At 39.9% G+C, this 13,121-nt stretch overlaps 1 non-coding gene across 1 annotated transcript; it reads right to left on the reverse strand.

Annotated features, from left to right (window-relative positions):
* Positions 1-728: 728 nt before the first annotated feature.
* On the reverse strand, positions 729-836 carry LOC148573387 (small nucleolar RNA R71). The gene has a single exon (XR_015906864.1). It is a non-coding gene; the product is annotated as a small nucleolar RNA R71 (small nucleolar RNA).
* Positions 837-13,121: the final 12,285 nt, after the last annotated feature.

The following is a 13,121-nucleotide window of genomic DNA, read 5'->3' on the forward strand; positions in this document are numbered from 1 at the left end:
TCTCTCATCCCCTTCTATTTATTTATTTATCTACTAACACCCCTCTTTCACTCAAAAATTCGAACCTACTCCTCTCTTCTGTGTTCGAATTCTTATCTTTTCCTTCTTCTATTCTTCTCTTCTTATACTCATATGAGGAATCTCTATACTATGACATAGAGGATTCCATATTTTCTTTTCTGTTCTCTTTTTTTTCATATGAGCAGGAGAAAGGATAAGAACATTCTTGTTGAAGCTGATCCTGAACCTGAAAGGACTCTGAAGAGGAAGCTGGGGGAAGCTAAAGCACAACTTTCTGGAGAAAATCTGACAGAAATTTTTGAAAAAGAAGGAGACATGGCCAAACCCAACAACAATGCAAGGAAGATGCTTGGTGACTTTACTGCACCAAATTCCAACTTACATCGAAGAAGCATCTCAATCCCTGCCATTGGAGCAAACAATTTTGAGCTAAAGCCTCAATTAGTTTCTCTGATGCAACAGAATTGCAAGTTCATGGACTTCCATCAGAAGATCCTTTTCAGTTCTTAACTGAATTCTTGCATATTTGTGATACTGTTAAGACCAATAGGGTTGATCCCGAGGTCTACAAGCTTATGCTTTTCCCGTTTGCTGTAAGAGACAGAGCTAGAATATGGTTGGACTCTCAACCTAAAGATAGCCTGAACTCTTGGGATAAGCTGGTCACGGCTTTCTTAGCCAAGTTCTTTCCTCCTCAAAAGCTTAGCAAGCTTAGAGTGGATGTTCAAACCTTCAAACAGAAAGAAGGTGAATCCCTCTATGAAGCTTGGGAGAGATACAAGCAACTGACCAAAAAGTGTCCTTCTGACATGCTTTCAGAATGGACCATCCTGGATATATTCTATGATGGTCTGTCTGAATTATCAAAGATGTCATTGGACCATTCTGTAGGAGGATCTCTTCACGTGAAAATCCCTGTAAAAGCTTAGGAACTCATTGAAATGGTTGCAAATAACCAGTTCATGTACACCTCTGAGAGGAATCCTGTGAACAATGGGGTGCCTCAGAAAAAGGGAGTTCTTGAGATTGATACTCTGAATACCATATTGGCTTAGAATAAAATATTGACTCAGCAAGTCAATATGATTTCTCAGAGTCTGAATGGATTGCAAGCTACATCCAACAGTACTAAAGAAGCATCTTCTGAAGAAGAAGCTTATGATCCTGAGAACCCTGTAATAGCAGAGGTGAATTACATGGGAGAACCCTATGGAAACACCTATAATCCCTCATGGAGAAATCATCCAAATTTCTCATGGAAGGATCAACAAAAGCCTCAACAAGGCTTTAATAATGGTGGAAGAAACAAGTTTAGCAATAGCAAGCCTTTTCCATCATCCTCTCAGCAACAGACAGAGAATTCTAAGCAGAATCCATCTAGCTTAGCAAATATAGTCTCTGGTCTATCTAAGGCCACTCTAAGTTTCATGAATGAAACAAGGTCCTCCATTAGAAATTTGGAGGCACAAGTGGGCCAGCTGAGTAAAAGAGTCACTGAAACTCCTCCTAGTACTCTCCCAAGCAATACAGAAGAGAATCCAAAAAGAGAGTGCAAGGCCATAACCTTACTTGGTGTGGCCGAACCCAGAGAGGAGGAAGAAGAAGTGAATCCTAGTGAGGAAGACCTCCTGGGATATTCACTGACCAATAAGGAGTTTTCTTTTGAGGAACCAAAGGAATCTGAGGCTCATCTAGAGACCATAGAGATTCCATTGAACCTCCTTTTATCGTTCATGAGCTCTGATGACTATTCTTCTTCTGAAGAAGATGAAGACATTGTTCAAGGGCAAGTTGCCCAGTATTTAGGAGCAATCATGAAGCTGAATGCCAAGCTATTTGGTAATGAGACTTGGGAGGACAAGCCTCCATTGCTCATTAATGAACTAAATATCTGGGTTCAGCACACTTTACCTCAAAAAAAATAGGATCATGGTAAATTCCTAATTCCCTGTAACATAGGCACCATGACCTTTGAGAAGGCTCTGTGTAACCTGGGGTCAGGGATAAACTTAATGCCACTCTCTGTAATGGAGAAACTAGGAATCTTTGAGGTACAGGCTGCCAAATTCTCATTAGAGATGGCAGACAAATCCATGAAAATGGCTTATGGACAAGTAGAGGACGTACTAGTGAAGGTCAAAGGCCTTTACATCCCTACTGATTTCATAATCCTAGACACTGGGAAGGATGAGGATGAATCCATCATCCTTGGAAGACCCTTCCTAGCCACAGCAAAAGCTGTGATTGATGTGGACAGAGGAGAGTTGGTCCTTCAACTGAATGAGGACTACCTTGTATTTAAAACTCAAGGTTCTCCTTTTGTAACCATGAAGAGGAAGCATGAAAAGCTTCTCTCACTGCAGAGTCAACCAAAGCACCACAATCAAATTCTAAGTTTGGTGTTGGGAGGCCACAACCAAACTCTAAGTTTGGTGTTGAACCCCCACATTCAAACTCTAAGTTTGGTGTTGGGAGGTCCCAACAATGCTCTGAACATTTGTGAGGCTCCATGAGAGCTCACTGTCAAGCTATTGACATTAAAGAAGCGCTTGTTGGGAGGCAACCCAATGTTATTTAATTATATCTATTTATTTTCCATTGCTATTTTATGTTTTCTTTAGGTTTATGATCATGTGAAGTCACAAAAACTACTGAAAAATCAAAAACAGAATGAAAAACAGCATTAAAAATAGCTCACCCTGGAGGAAGAGTTTACTGGCGTTTAAACGCCAGTAAGAAGCATCAAGCTGGCGTTAAACGCCAGAAACAAGCACCAGACTGGCGTTTAACGCCAGAACAGAGCATGGAATTGGCGTTAAACGCCAGAAACAAGTAGCAAGCTGGCGTTTAACGCCAGACATGCATTACAAGGGCGTTTTGCACGCCTAATTGGAGCAGGGATGCTAAGTCCTTGACCCCTCAGGATCTGTGGACCCCACAGGATCCCACCTACCCTACCTCTCTCTCTCTCCCACCTTTTCATAACACTCTTCCCCAAATACCCTTCACCAATCCCTCCCAAACCCAACCCCAAATACACGAACCTACCCCTATCTCCACTCCTATATAAAAACCCCCTTCACTCCTTCTTTTCCACATATCACAAACACTACTTCTCCCCCTTGGCCAAACCACTAAACCCCTTCCATCTCCTCTATTTCTTCTTCTTCTACTCCCCTCTTTCTTCTTTTGCTCGAGGACGAGCAAACCTTCTAAGTTTGGTGTGGTAAAAGCGTTTCTTTTTGTTTTTTCATAACCATTTATGGCACCTAAGGCCAGAGAAACCTCTAGAAAGATGAAAGGGAAGGCAAAAGCTTTCACCTCTGAGTCATGGGAGATGAAAAGATTCATCTCACAAGCCTATCACTAAGAAAAGGATGGAGCAAGCAAGAGAGCCCACTTATGAACCTCAACAAGAGCATGAGGAAGTTTCTCATCATGAAATCCCTGAGATGCCTCAGGGGATGCACTTTCCTCCACAAAACTATTGGGAGCAAATTAATACCTCCCTAGGAGAATTAAGTTCCAACATGGGACAACTAAGGGTAGAGCACCAAGAGCATTCCATCCTCCTCCATGAAATTAGAGAAGATCAAAGAGTCATGAGGGAGGAGCAACAAAGGAAAGGAAGAGACATAGAGGAACTCAAGAGCACCATTGGTTCTTCAAGAGGAAGAAGACGCCACCCTCACTAAGGTAGACCCGTTCCTTAATCTCTTTGTCTATTTTTTTTTCTCTGTTTTTCGTCTACGATGCTTTATGTTTATTTATGTTTGTGTCTTATTACATGATCACTAGTGTCTAAGTGTCTATGTCTTAAAGCTATGAATGTCCTATGAATCCATCACCTTTCTTAAATGAAAAATATTTTTAATCACAAAAGAACAAGAAGTACATGATTTCGAATTCAACCTTGAAACTAGTTTAATTATTTTGATGTGGTGACAATACTTTTTATTTTCTGAATGAATGCTTGAACAGTGCATATGTCTTTTGAATTTGTTGTTTATGAATGTTAAAATTGTTGGCTCTTGAAAGAATGATGAAAAAGGAGAATGTTATTTGATGATCTGAAAAATCATAAAAATGATTCTTGAAGCAAGAAAAAGCAGTGAATAGAGAAAAGCTTGCGAAAAAAAAGGCGAAAGAAAAAAAAAAGAAAGAAAGAGAAAAAGCAAGCCGAAAAAGCCAATAGCCCTTTAAACCAAAAGGCAAGGGTAAAATAAAAAAGGGATCCAAGGCTTTGAGCATTAATGGATAGGAGGGCTTAAAGGAATAAAATCCTGGCCTAAGCGGCTAAACCAAGCTGTCCCTAACCATGTGCTTGTGGCGTGAAGGTGTCAAGTGAAAACTTGAGACTGAGCGGTTAAAGTCGAGGTCCAAAGTAAAAAAAGTGTGTGCTTAAGAACCCTGGACACCTCTAACTGGGGACTCTAGCAAAGCTAAGTCACAATCTGAAAAGGTTCACCCAGTTATGTGTCTGTGGCATGTATGTATCCGGTGGTAATACTAGAAAACAGAGTGCTTAGGGCCACGGCCAAGACTCATAATGTAGATGTGTTCAAGAATCAACATACTAAACTAGGAGAATCAATAACACTATCTAAATTCTGAGTTCCTATAGATGCCAATCATTCTGAACTTCAAAGGATAAAGTGAGATGCCAAAACTGTTCAGAGGCAAAAAGCTACTAGTCCCGCTCATCTGATTGGAGCTAAGTTTCATTGATATTCTAGAATTTATAGTATATTCTCTTCTTTTTATCCTATTTCATTTTCAGTTGCTTGGGGACAAGCAACAATTTAAGTTTGGTGTTGTGATGAGCGGATAATTTATACGCTTTTTGGCATTGTTTTTACATAGCTTTTAGTATGATTTAGTTAGTTTTTAGTATATTTTTATTAGTTTTTAAATAAAAATCACATTTCTAGACTTTACTATGAGTTTGTGTGTTTTTCTGTTATTTCAGGTAATTTCTGGCTGAAATTGAGGGACCTGAGCAAAAATCTTATTCAGAGGCTGAAGAAGGACGGCAGATAATGTTGGATTCTGACCTCCCTGCACTCGAAATAGATTTTCTGGAGCTACAGAAACCCAAATGGTACGCTCTCAATTGCGTTGGAAAGTAGACATCCAGGGCTTTCCAAAAATATATAATAGTTCATACTTTGCCTGAGTTTAGATTATGCAAACTGGCATTCAACGCCAGCTTTCTGCCCTATTCTGGCGTTAAACGCCAGAAACAAGTTGCAAATCAGAGTTAAACGCCAGAAATAGGTTACAACCTGGCGTTTAACTCCAAAAGAAGTCTCTACACATGAAAGCTTCAATGCTCAGTCCAAGCACACACCAAGTGGGCCCCGGAAGTGGATTTCTGCATCATTTACTTATCTCTGTAAACCCTAGTAACTAGTTCATTATAAATAGGACCTTTTACTATTGTATTTTCATCTCCGGACGTTTAGTTCTGAGATCATGGAGGCTGGCCATTCGGCCATGCCTGGACCTTGTTCTTATGTATTTTCAACGGTAGAGTTTCTACACACCATAGATTAAGGTGTGGAGCTCTGCTGTTCTTCATGAATTAACGCAAAGTACTATTGTTTTTCTATTCAACTCAAGCCTATTTCTTCTCTAAGATATTCATTCGCACACAAGAACATGAGGAATGTGATGATTATGTGACGCTCATCGCCATTCTCACTTATGAACGCGTGCCTGACAAACACTTCCGTTCTACATGAAAACAAGCTTGAATGCATATCTCTTAGCCTCCTGATTCACGATCAGAGTCTTCGTGGTATAGGCTAGAATTATTGACGGCCATTCTCGAGATCCGGAAAGTCTAAACCTTGTCAGTGGTATTCCGAGTAGGACCTGGGAAGGGATGGCTATGACGAGCTTCAAACTCGCGAGTGCTGGGCGTGGTGACAGACGCAAAAGGATTACTGGATCCTATTCCAGCATGATCGAGAACCGACAGATGATTAGCCATGCAGTGACAGCGCATTTAGACCATTTTCACTGAGAGGACGAGATGTAACCATTGACAACGGTGATGCCCAACATACAGCTTGCCATGAAAATGAGTAAGAAGGATTGAATGAAGGCAATAGGAAAGCAGAGAATTAGAAGGAACAAAGCATCTCCACACGCTTGTCTGAAATTCTCACCAATGGATTACATAAGTATTTCTATCCTATTTTATATTTTAATTATATTTTAATTATCAATTCACCATAACCATTTGAATCCGCCTGACTGAGATTTGCAAGATGACCATAGCTTGCTTCAAGCCGACAATCTCCGTGGGATCGACCCTTACTCACGCAAGGTTTATTACTTGGACGACCCAGTGCACTTGCTGGTTAGTTGTGTGAAGTTGTGACAAAGAACTAAGATTATGAACGTGCGTACCAAGTTTTTGATGCCGTTACCAAGGAATGAACGATCACGATTTCGTGCACCAATGTATAGCATGGCCGAATCTGAAATCATGTCAGGAGGACATCTCCTGATCAGTTTCTTGTATCTTTCCCAAGCTTTATAGAGGGATTCACCCTCTTTTTGTCTAAAGGTTTGTACTTTCACCCTAAGCTTGCTCAGCTTTTGAGGTGGAAAGAATTTGGTCAAGAATTCATTGACCATCTTCTCCCATGTGTCTAAGCTTTCGTTAGGCTGAGAATCCAACCATAGCCTTACTCTGTCTCTTACAGAAAAGGGAAAGAGCATGAGCTTGTAAACCTCTGGATTTACTCCATTAGTCTTAACAGTGTCACATATCTACAAGAAGTCAGATGTGAATTTGTTAGGATCTTCTTGTGGAAGTCCATGAAACTGGCAATTCTGTTGTACCAGAGTGACCAGTTGAGACTTCAACTCAAAGATGTTTGCCCCAATGGTAGGAATGGAGATGCTTATTTGAATTTGAATTTATGTATCATTTGTTATTATCTATCCTATGGTAGTCTAGTAACTATTTTCAAGTATACTTGAATGAAGAATGTCGATTTTTAATTCAGTTTTTGCATTCAATTTGTAATTAACGAAATAAACAAAACAAATAAGATAATGAAGTCATAGGAATATAAGAAAAGACTAGAATAAACAAAATACACCAAAAGACACAGCTAGTTATCCCTTGTGGGTTGATTGGGATAGCCTTTCCAAGTATGGCCAATTTGCCTGCATAGCCCACACCATTTTTCTTGGTGCTCAACCTCAACCATCTCATTACAAAACCTCATGGAAACTGGTCTGTCGGTTGCTTTCCTATGCATGGCGGGATTAGGATGTAAACATGTCTTATACCACTCTGGCCGTAGCTTCTCGTCTGGTATCAGGGGAAACTCAACCTTGTACACCTTGAACACAATCTCTTGCATGTACACTGGATGAACAGGTGGTGCGTGTAACACCCTAACTATCAAAATGTCACACTTCCAGCTGCGCCACTCTGATAGCTCGGGTATTACGATGACTCTTACCGTATTTAATACTAAAATATGAGCCTGTTTAATACTTTAAACCGTATAACCACTCCAAAATACCTTTTTGTTAAGTAACGTACATCCATACATACAACACACTTACAAAACCCACAAAGAATACATTTAAATGTATATATATATTAATAATTTTACAAGCATTACTAATACAACTTCTATCCCTCTTACAGAATGCATAATGAATAAGGCGAGGGAAACATAAATACTAAAACAATACAGAAGTATCGTCTAACAGAAAAGAAATAAGCTCTTCCAAACTTCATCATCCGTAACTTGAAAAGAAAAGACTTGTAGGGGAGTGAGAACATCATCCTCGAAAGGGTTCTCACTATAGGGTTGCAGAATTACTATAATAGGATACGCGAGATAAAATCGCTACAGTGATTAGTAACCGCCTTATGCATTCTTTCAAAGCAAATTTTTACAATATAAAAAAATATCTGAAATCTTTTCTGAAAGAGGAAACTGTTCATTTCTTAAAAAATTCAAAAGCCTTTCAAAAGGTTTATCTATGCTGAACCAAATTAGTTTTTCATACTTTTCTAAACCAGAAACATCAACCAGACATGGCCTTCGGCCCACCTCATGATCAACCACGGCCCTAGGCCCAAACAATCCAAACAACAACCAGTCACCACAGTCCAACAGAATCCCAGTCACAAATACAAGTAGGAAAGTTCAAGCACAAACAAACAATTACTTCAAGTAGGGCAACTAGCAGTTAACCACAATTAATCACAAAGGCAAACCAAGTACAATATGCACACCCAAACAATGTCACATAGATGCATATGATGAATGCCTACCCTAGTGGCTGATGATATCATCTGTCGGTTATTAAGCCAACCCGATAAGTCTTGGTAGCTAACCATAGGACTAACCCTCTGTCGTGCATCCCCAACTCGAGTTATTCACAATCATAATCATAATTCACATCCAACACCCTCACTGGTATACATTCACGGGGGCGAGCTCATCCGGAACTTTCATAGTGTCCGGCCACACTTACGACATAGGGTCAACAGAGTATCGAGTCTCCACCTGGAGCACGTGGTGACTAGCCACTGCTTTCACCCAGGAAAACTCGTATCTCAGATAGGTGGAGTGTAACAATCACAATATCAATAACTCAGCATATATGCATTTATTCTCAGCCATAAATCAACATTTATCTCAGCCATCCGGCTTAAATTCATGATTCATAGTCAGCCATCCGGCTCATAACATGTTCCGCAATCAGCCATAATTCATTATCATACACAGCCATTCCGGCTCATAATATAATAGCACCTCCACCATCTAACATCATAAAACTCATAAAATCATCATTCAAGCCATAAATCACTTTTTCTCAATTCACTTTACCTTAAAGTCAAAAATCAATTTTTTTCAGCCCTGGCTTTAAAATTCCCATTCCTCAAATCATTTCAGACTCATAAGCCACTTTTACTCAAAGTAGGTTCCCTTTTCAAAATAGAGCCACCCTCGGCATCCTCTTTCCAAAATTGCCAAAACCATGGCAAATTAAAGGTCTCTTCTGAAATATTCAAAATCACCCATCCAAAAACAGGATTTTGTAACAAAAGTTCCTCGGCAGAGTCTCAAGTCTTTAGGGGAGAATAACATAATTAATTTCCTCAAATTCATTTAAAAAATCTGTAAAACCTTAATTTTCATGACTCGAATAAATAAAAATAGGAATAGAATTTAAGCCAAACCAAGTCGTGTAATCCGTTAATCTAACCACATTTTCGAAATCCTTTCTTTTACTTAAACTAAAACTAATTTCAATCCCATGCTAAAAATCTGAAACGTTCCCAACGGCTCAGAAATTATTTTAGTTTTTCTAAACCCGAACTTTAAAGGATACTTTAAACTTATCCCAAAATGTCGTAAAAAGAAGGTTTGTCAATCAAGATTCAAGTTCTTTCAAAACCACTGAAATTCCTCCAATTGAACTCCTCAAGTTAATTTCAAAGAGATAAACCTTTTCACCTTTAAAACAGCTTAATACACAAGCCCCTTCTAAATGCCTTGCACCCAAGGGTAAAAATACTTTCCTTAAGAAACAAAGCTGAGTCATAGTTCTCTTTTCAATAATTCATTCTGAAACACAATTCTTCACCTTTGTAAATAGTTCAAGTAAAATAGTACAAGTCTTAAACTCATAATTGTCCAAATAACATTTCAAATAGAACCTTGGATTTTTACAGAAATTTCGGCAACACCTCCCCTAAAACATGGACTCTGCCACCCTTTCCGGGTCCCATCCAAACCATTCCACAACCCTCTTTAAAGGGTTCAAAACCAAATCAGCTCAAAATCCAACTAAATCCAAAGGTGCATTTCCATTTTCATATTTCAGGAAAACCAAATCAAACTCAAATCAATTTTCCAACGGATTAAACTTGATTTAAAACTTTAAAGAATCAACTTTAAAGAAACACTTCAAAACCGTCCGTTTCACAAAACCAAATAATAATCAAATCAACCAAGCATTCATATTCATCCAAGACAACCAACATTACATAAGACATATACAATCACTCAAGGGTACATTTTTACCACATAATATCTATATATAATAATTCCACTTTATAAAATATACTTTTCTAAAAACGCCCCTACCTCAACAAATTGAAACCATAACCCGAATGCTTCTCAGAAATCCTTCGTCTCGACCCAAAATCAATGGTAGCTTCAAAGCACAGCCCCACACACTTTTGCAGCAGCATAAACAGCTCAAAATCATAACAAGCAACCTCGGTTACTAAATCCTAAGAACATTAATATCGTAAAGGTTTTAATACAGGTACAGAACACTAACGCGGGGATTCCCGAAACATAATTACCTACTGAAATGACAAAACGAGGCAGCTACAAACTCCGAGCACGGAATGCAAGTATGAATACACAAACCTATGATGGACAACACCGCAACGCCTCAGCATAAGTTTACAGGGCAGTGACAAAGGCCTTTCGAATCAGAAATGCTTACCAATACAGAGGACTCAGTGGCTGTTTCTGGCGACAAAGGCAGCGGAGGCAAGGTGTGGCGACACCTCGCGGCTCTTCCTCCCTCCACGTGACCCAGACGGCGGCTGCAGCAACTTTCAGTGACTACAGTATTTCCAGAATTCAAAAAAGACCAAAGCTAATAACAAGACCCTTACCGCAACTAAGAAGAAGTGACTGAGCCAAGTAGCGGCATCCCCGGCGGTGGTTCCGGTGGCCACAGGACTGCTCCTGACGGCCAAAACAGCGGCAAGGCTTCCTCCTCCTTCGGCAGCAACAACAATGGTGTCTTCCGGCAACCACAGATCTCCGGTAACAGTAACAGAAGCTCCAGCTAAGCACCACAGAGCAGCAGATCAGCAGTGACAGAGGTAGACGGCGGTGACAGGAACTATCTCAACGTTGGACCTCTCCCCTTCTTCCTCACGCACGTCAGGCTCCTCCTGGTGCGTCTCCCCTCTCCTGGCGAAACCCCATTAATGGCAACAATGGAACGGTAGCGGTCAGTGGCGCGATAGATCTGGCAGCACAGGCGGCGTCTTCGATGGCAAGCTCGACAGTGACCAGGAGTGACGGCAGTGATAGCGGGACGCGGCCCAGGGGTGAGGCGCGACGCCGGCACGATCCTTCGCCTCTCCTTCCCTTCTTCCTCATGGCTTCCTCTCTCTCTCGCCTCGGACCTGGCTTGCGATGACGGCTCGTAGTGGATCGACGGCGACAGCTCAAGGCATGGCCTTCCTCCAAGACCCAGCGACAACGCAGCGGCGGCGATAGTGGGCACCTCGCCAGCATCGTTCCTCCTCTCTTCCCCCTCCTTCTTCCCGTTTTCCTCCTAACCCTTTCTTTCCTTTTTTGTCTCATTCTGATAGCAGCTGCTGCTGTGTGAGTTTAGGGGTGGCTAGGGTTTGGTGAGTGTGTGTGGGTGTTGGGTTAGATTTAGGGTTAGGGGTAGTTTAGGTAATTTCAAATAAAAATAGGAATAATATAGTCATTAGAAATAAATTTTAATCCAACAATAATAATGTATAAAAAATACTATTTGTTCATCAATTTTACAAATTATTTTCAATAAAATGTTCAAATTCAAAAATTAGAAATAATATAATCAATTTCTTTATTTTCCAAAACAGCAGTATTAATATTTTTAAATATTAATTATCTAGTCCAAATCATATAAAATTCTTATTATTTCATAACTACCAACTTTATAATTTAAATATAGAAAATAATTCAATAATTGTAAAATTGGATAATAATCTTAATTTATTTCAAATTTAATTAATCGAAACTTGCTTTAATTATCTTTAATAAAGAAATTTATAAAATTAAAGCTACAAAAATATTGAATTCGAAATTAGCTCATGATAGCCCTTTTTCAAAAGTTCTGGGGCTTACAGTGCGCGAAAATGTAACTCGCACAACTGAACCGGCAAGTGCACCGGGTCGTCCAAGTAATACCTCAAGTGAGTGAGGGTCGAATCCCACGAGGATTGCCGGATTGAGCAAGCTGTGATTATCCTACAGATCTTAGTCAGGTGAATAGAAAAGATGATGGTTGTTGTTGTAGGCACATAAACAAAACAATAACGAAAGAAATAAAGAATTGACGTAAAAACAATAGTAAGAAATCAATTAAGGCCTCGGAGATGCTTGTTCTTCCGGATTGATACTTCTTACTGACTAATTTAACAATGAGTGATTCATTCAATGACAAGGCTGTAAGTGATTAAGCCATGGGTCGTGGTCATTAATCTCCTCGGATCCAAATCAAATGCCCGAACAGGTCAGTCAATTTGGTAGAGGGAGAAGCGCACGCAATTCAATATCTAATGATCCTACTCAAAATGCCACAGACAAGGCCGGAGAATGATGCTCTATGATTCTAGCCTTGGAGCCACAAGAACCTCAATTGCCCCTGACTAACGAGATTTCATGTCACATATCCCAATTAGCCCAAGTAACTTGTTGGAACCTGTGATGTACTCTCAAGCTGTAGCTCAATACTCTCTGGGTCAGGACTCGTAAAGAACTCATATAGAACAAGGGGTCATACTGTCGTTCTACCACAGATTCATAAAGATGAAGAATGAAAATACACCATAAAATGGAATCAAACATATATTAAAGTAGAAAAGTAATAGTATTAATCCATAGAAATGAGCAGAGCTCCTATCCTTAACCTAGGAGGTTTAGCCGCACATAATTTACAGAAAAGATAGTTCTGAGAAGTTGAAGATCAAAAGTTCTTAACAAAGGTGATCTATCTTCTATTTATATTTATAACTAGACCTAAAAAGATATTAATTATAATTAGAAATTACAAAAATGAGATCAACTAAGCTAAAGGTGCGAAAATTCACTTGGTGGGTCTTTGGGTTGAGTTTGGCGTCCAACTTGGAGGAGTGGGCATTGAACGTCCACTAGGAGTTGTCCACGCTATTTTGATTCTCCCTTGGTGGTGTTGAATGCCAGTCTTGGACGTTCAACGCTGGCTTAGGTCCTCTTGGGGAGTTGAATGCCAGAAAGGGGATAAGTTGGGCGTTCAACGCCCAATTTGGGCAGTCATTTCCAAAGAAA

This window comes from Arachis ipaensis, chromosome B2, assembly GCF_059453495.1.
Source record: "Arachis ipaensis isolate K30076 ecotype BB chromosome B2, ASM5945349v1, whole genome shotgun sequence".
Taxonomy (NCBI): Eukaryota; Viridiplantae; Streptophyta; class Magnoliopsida; order Fabales; family Fabaceae; genus Arachis; species Arachis ipaensis.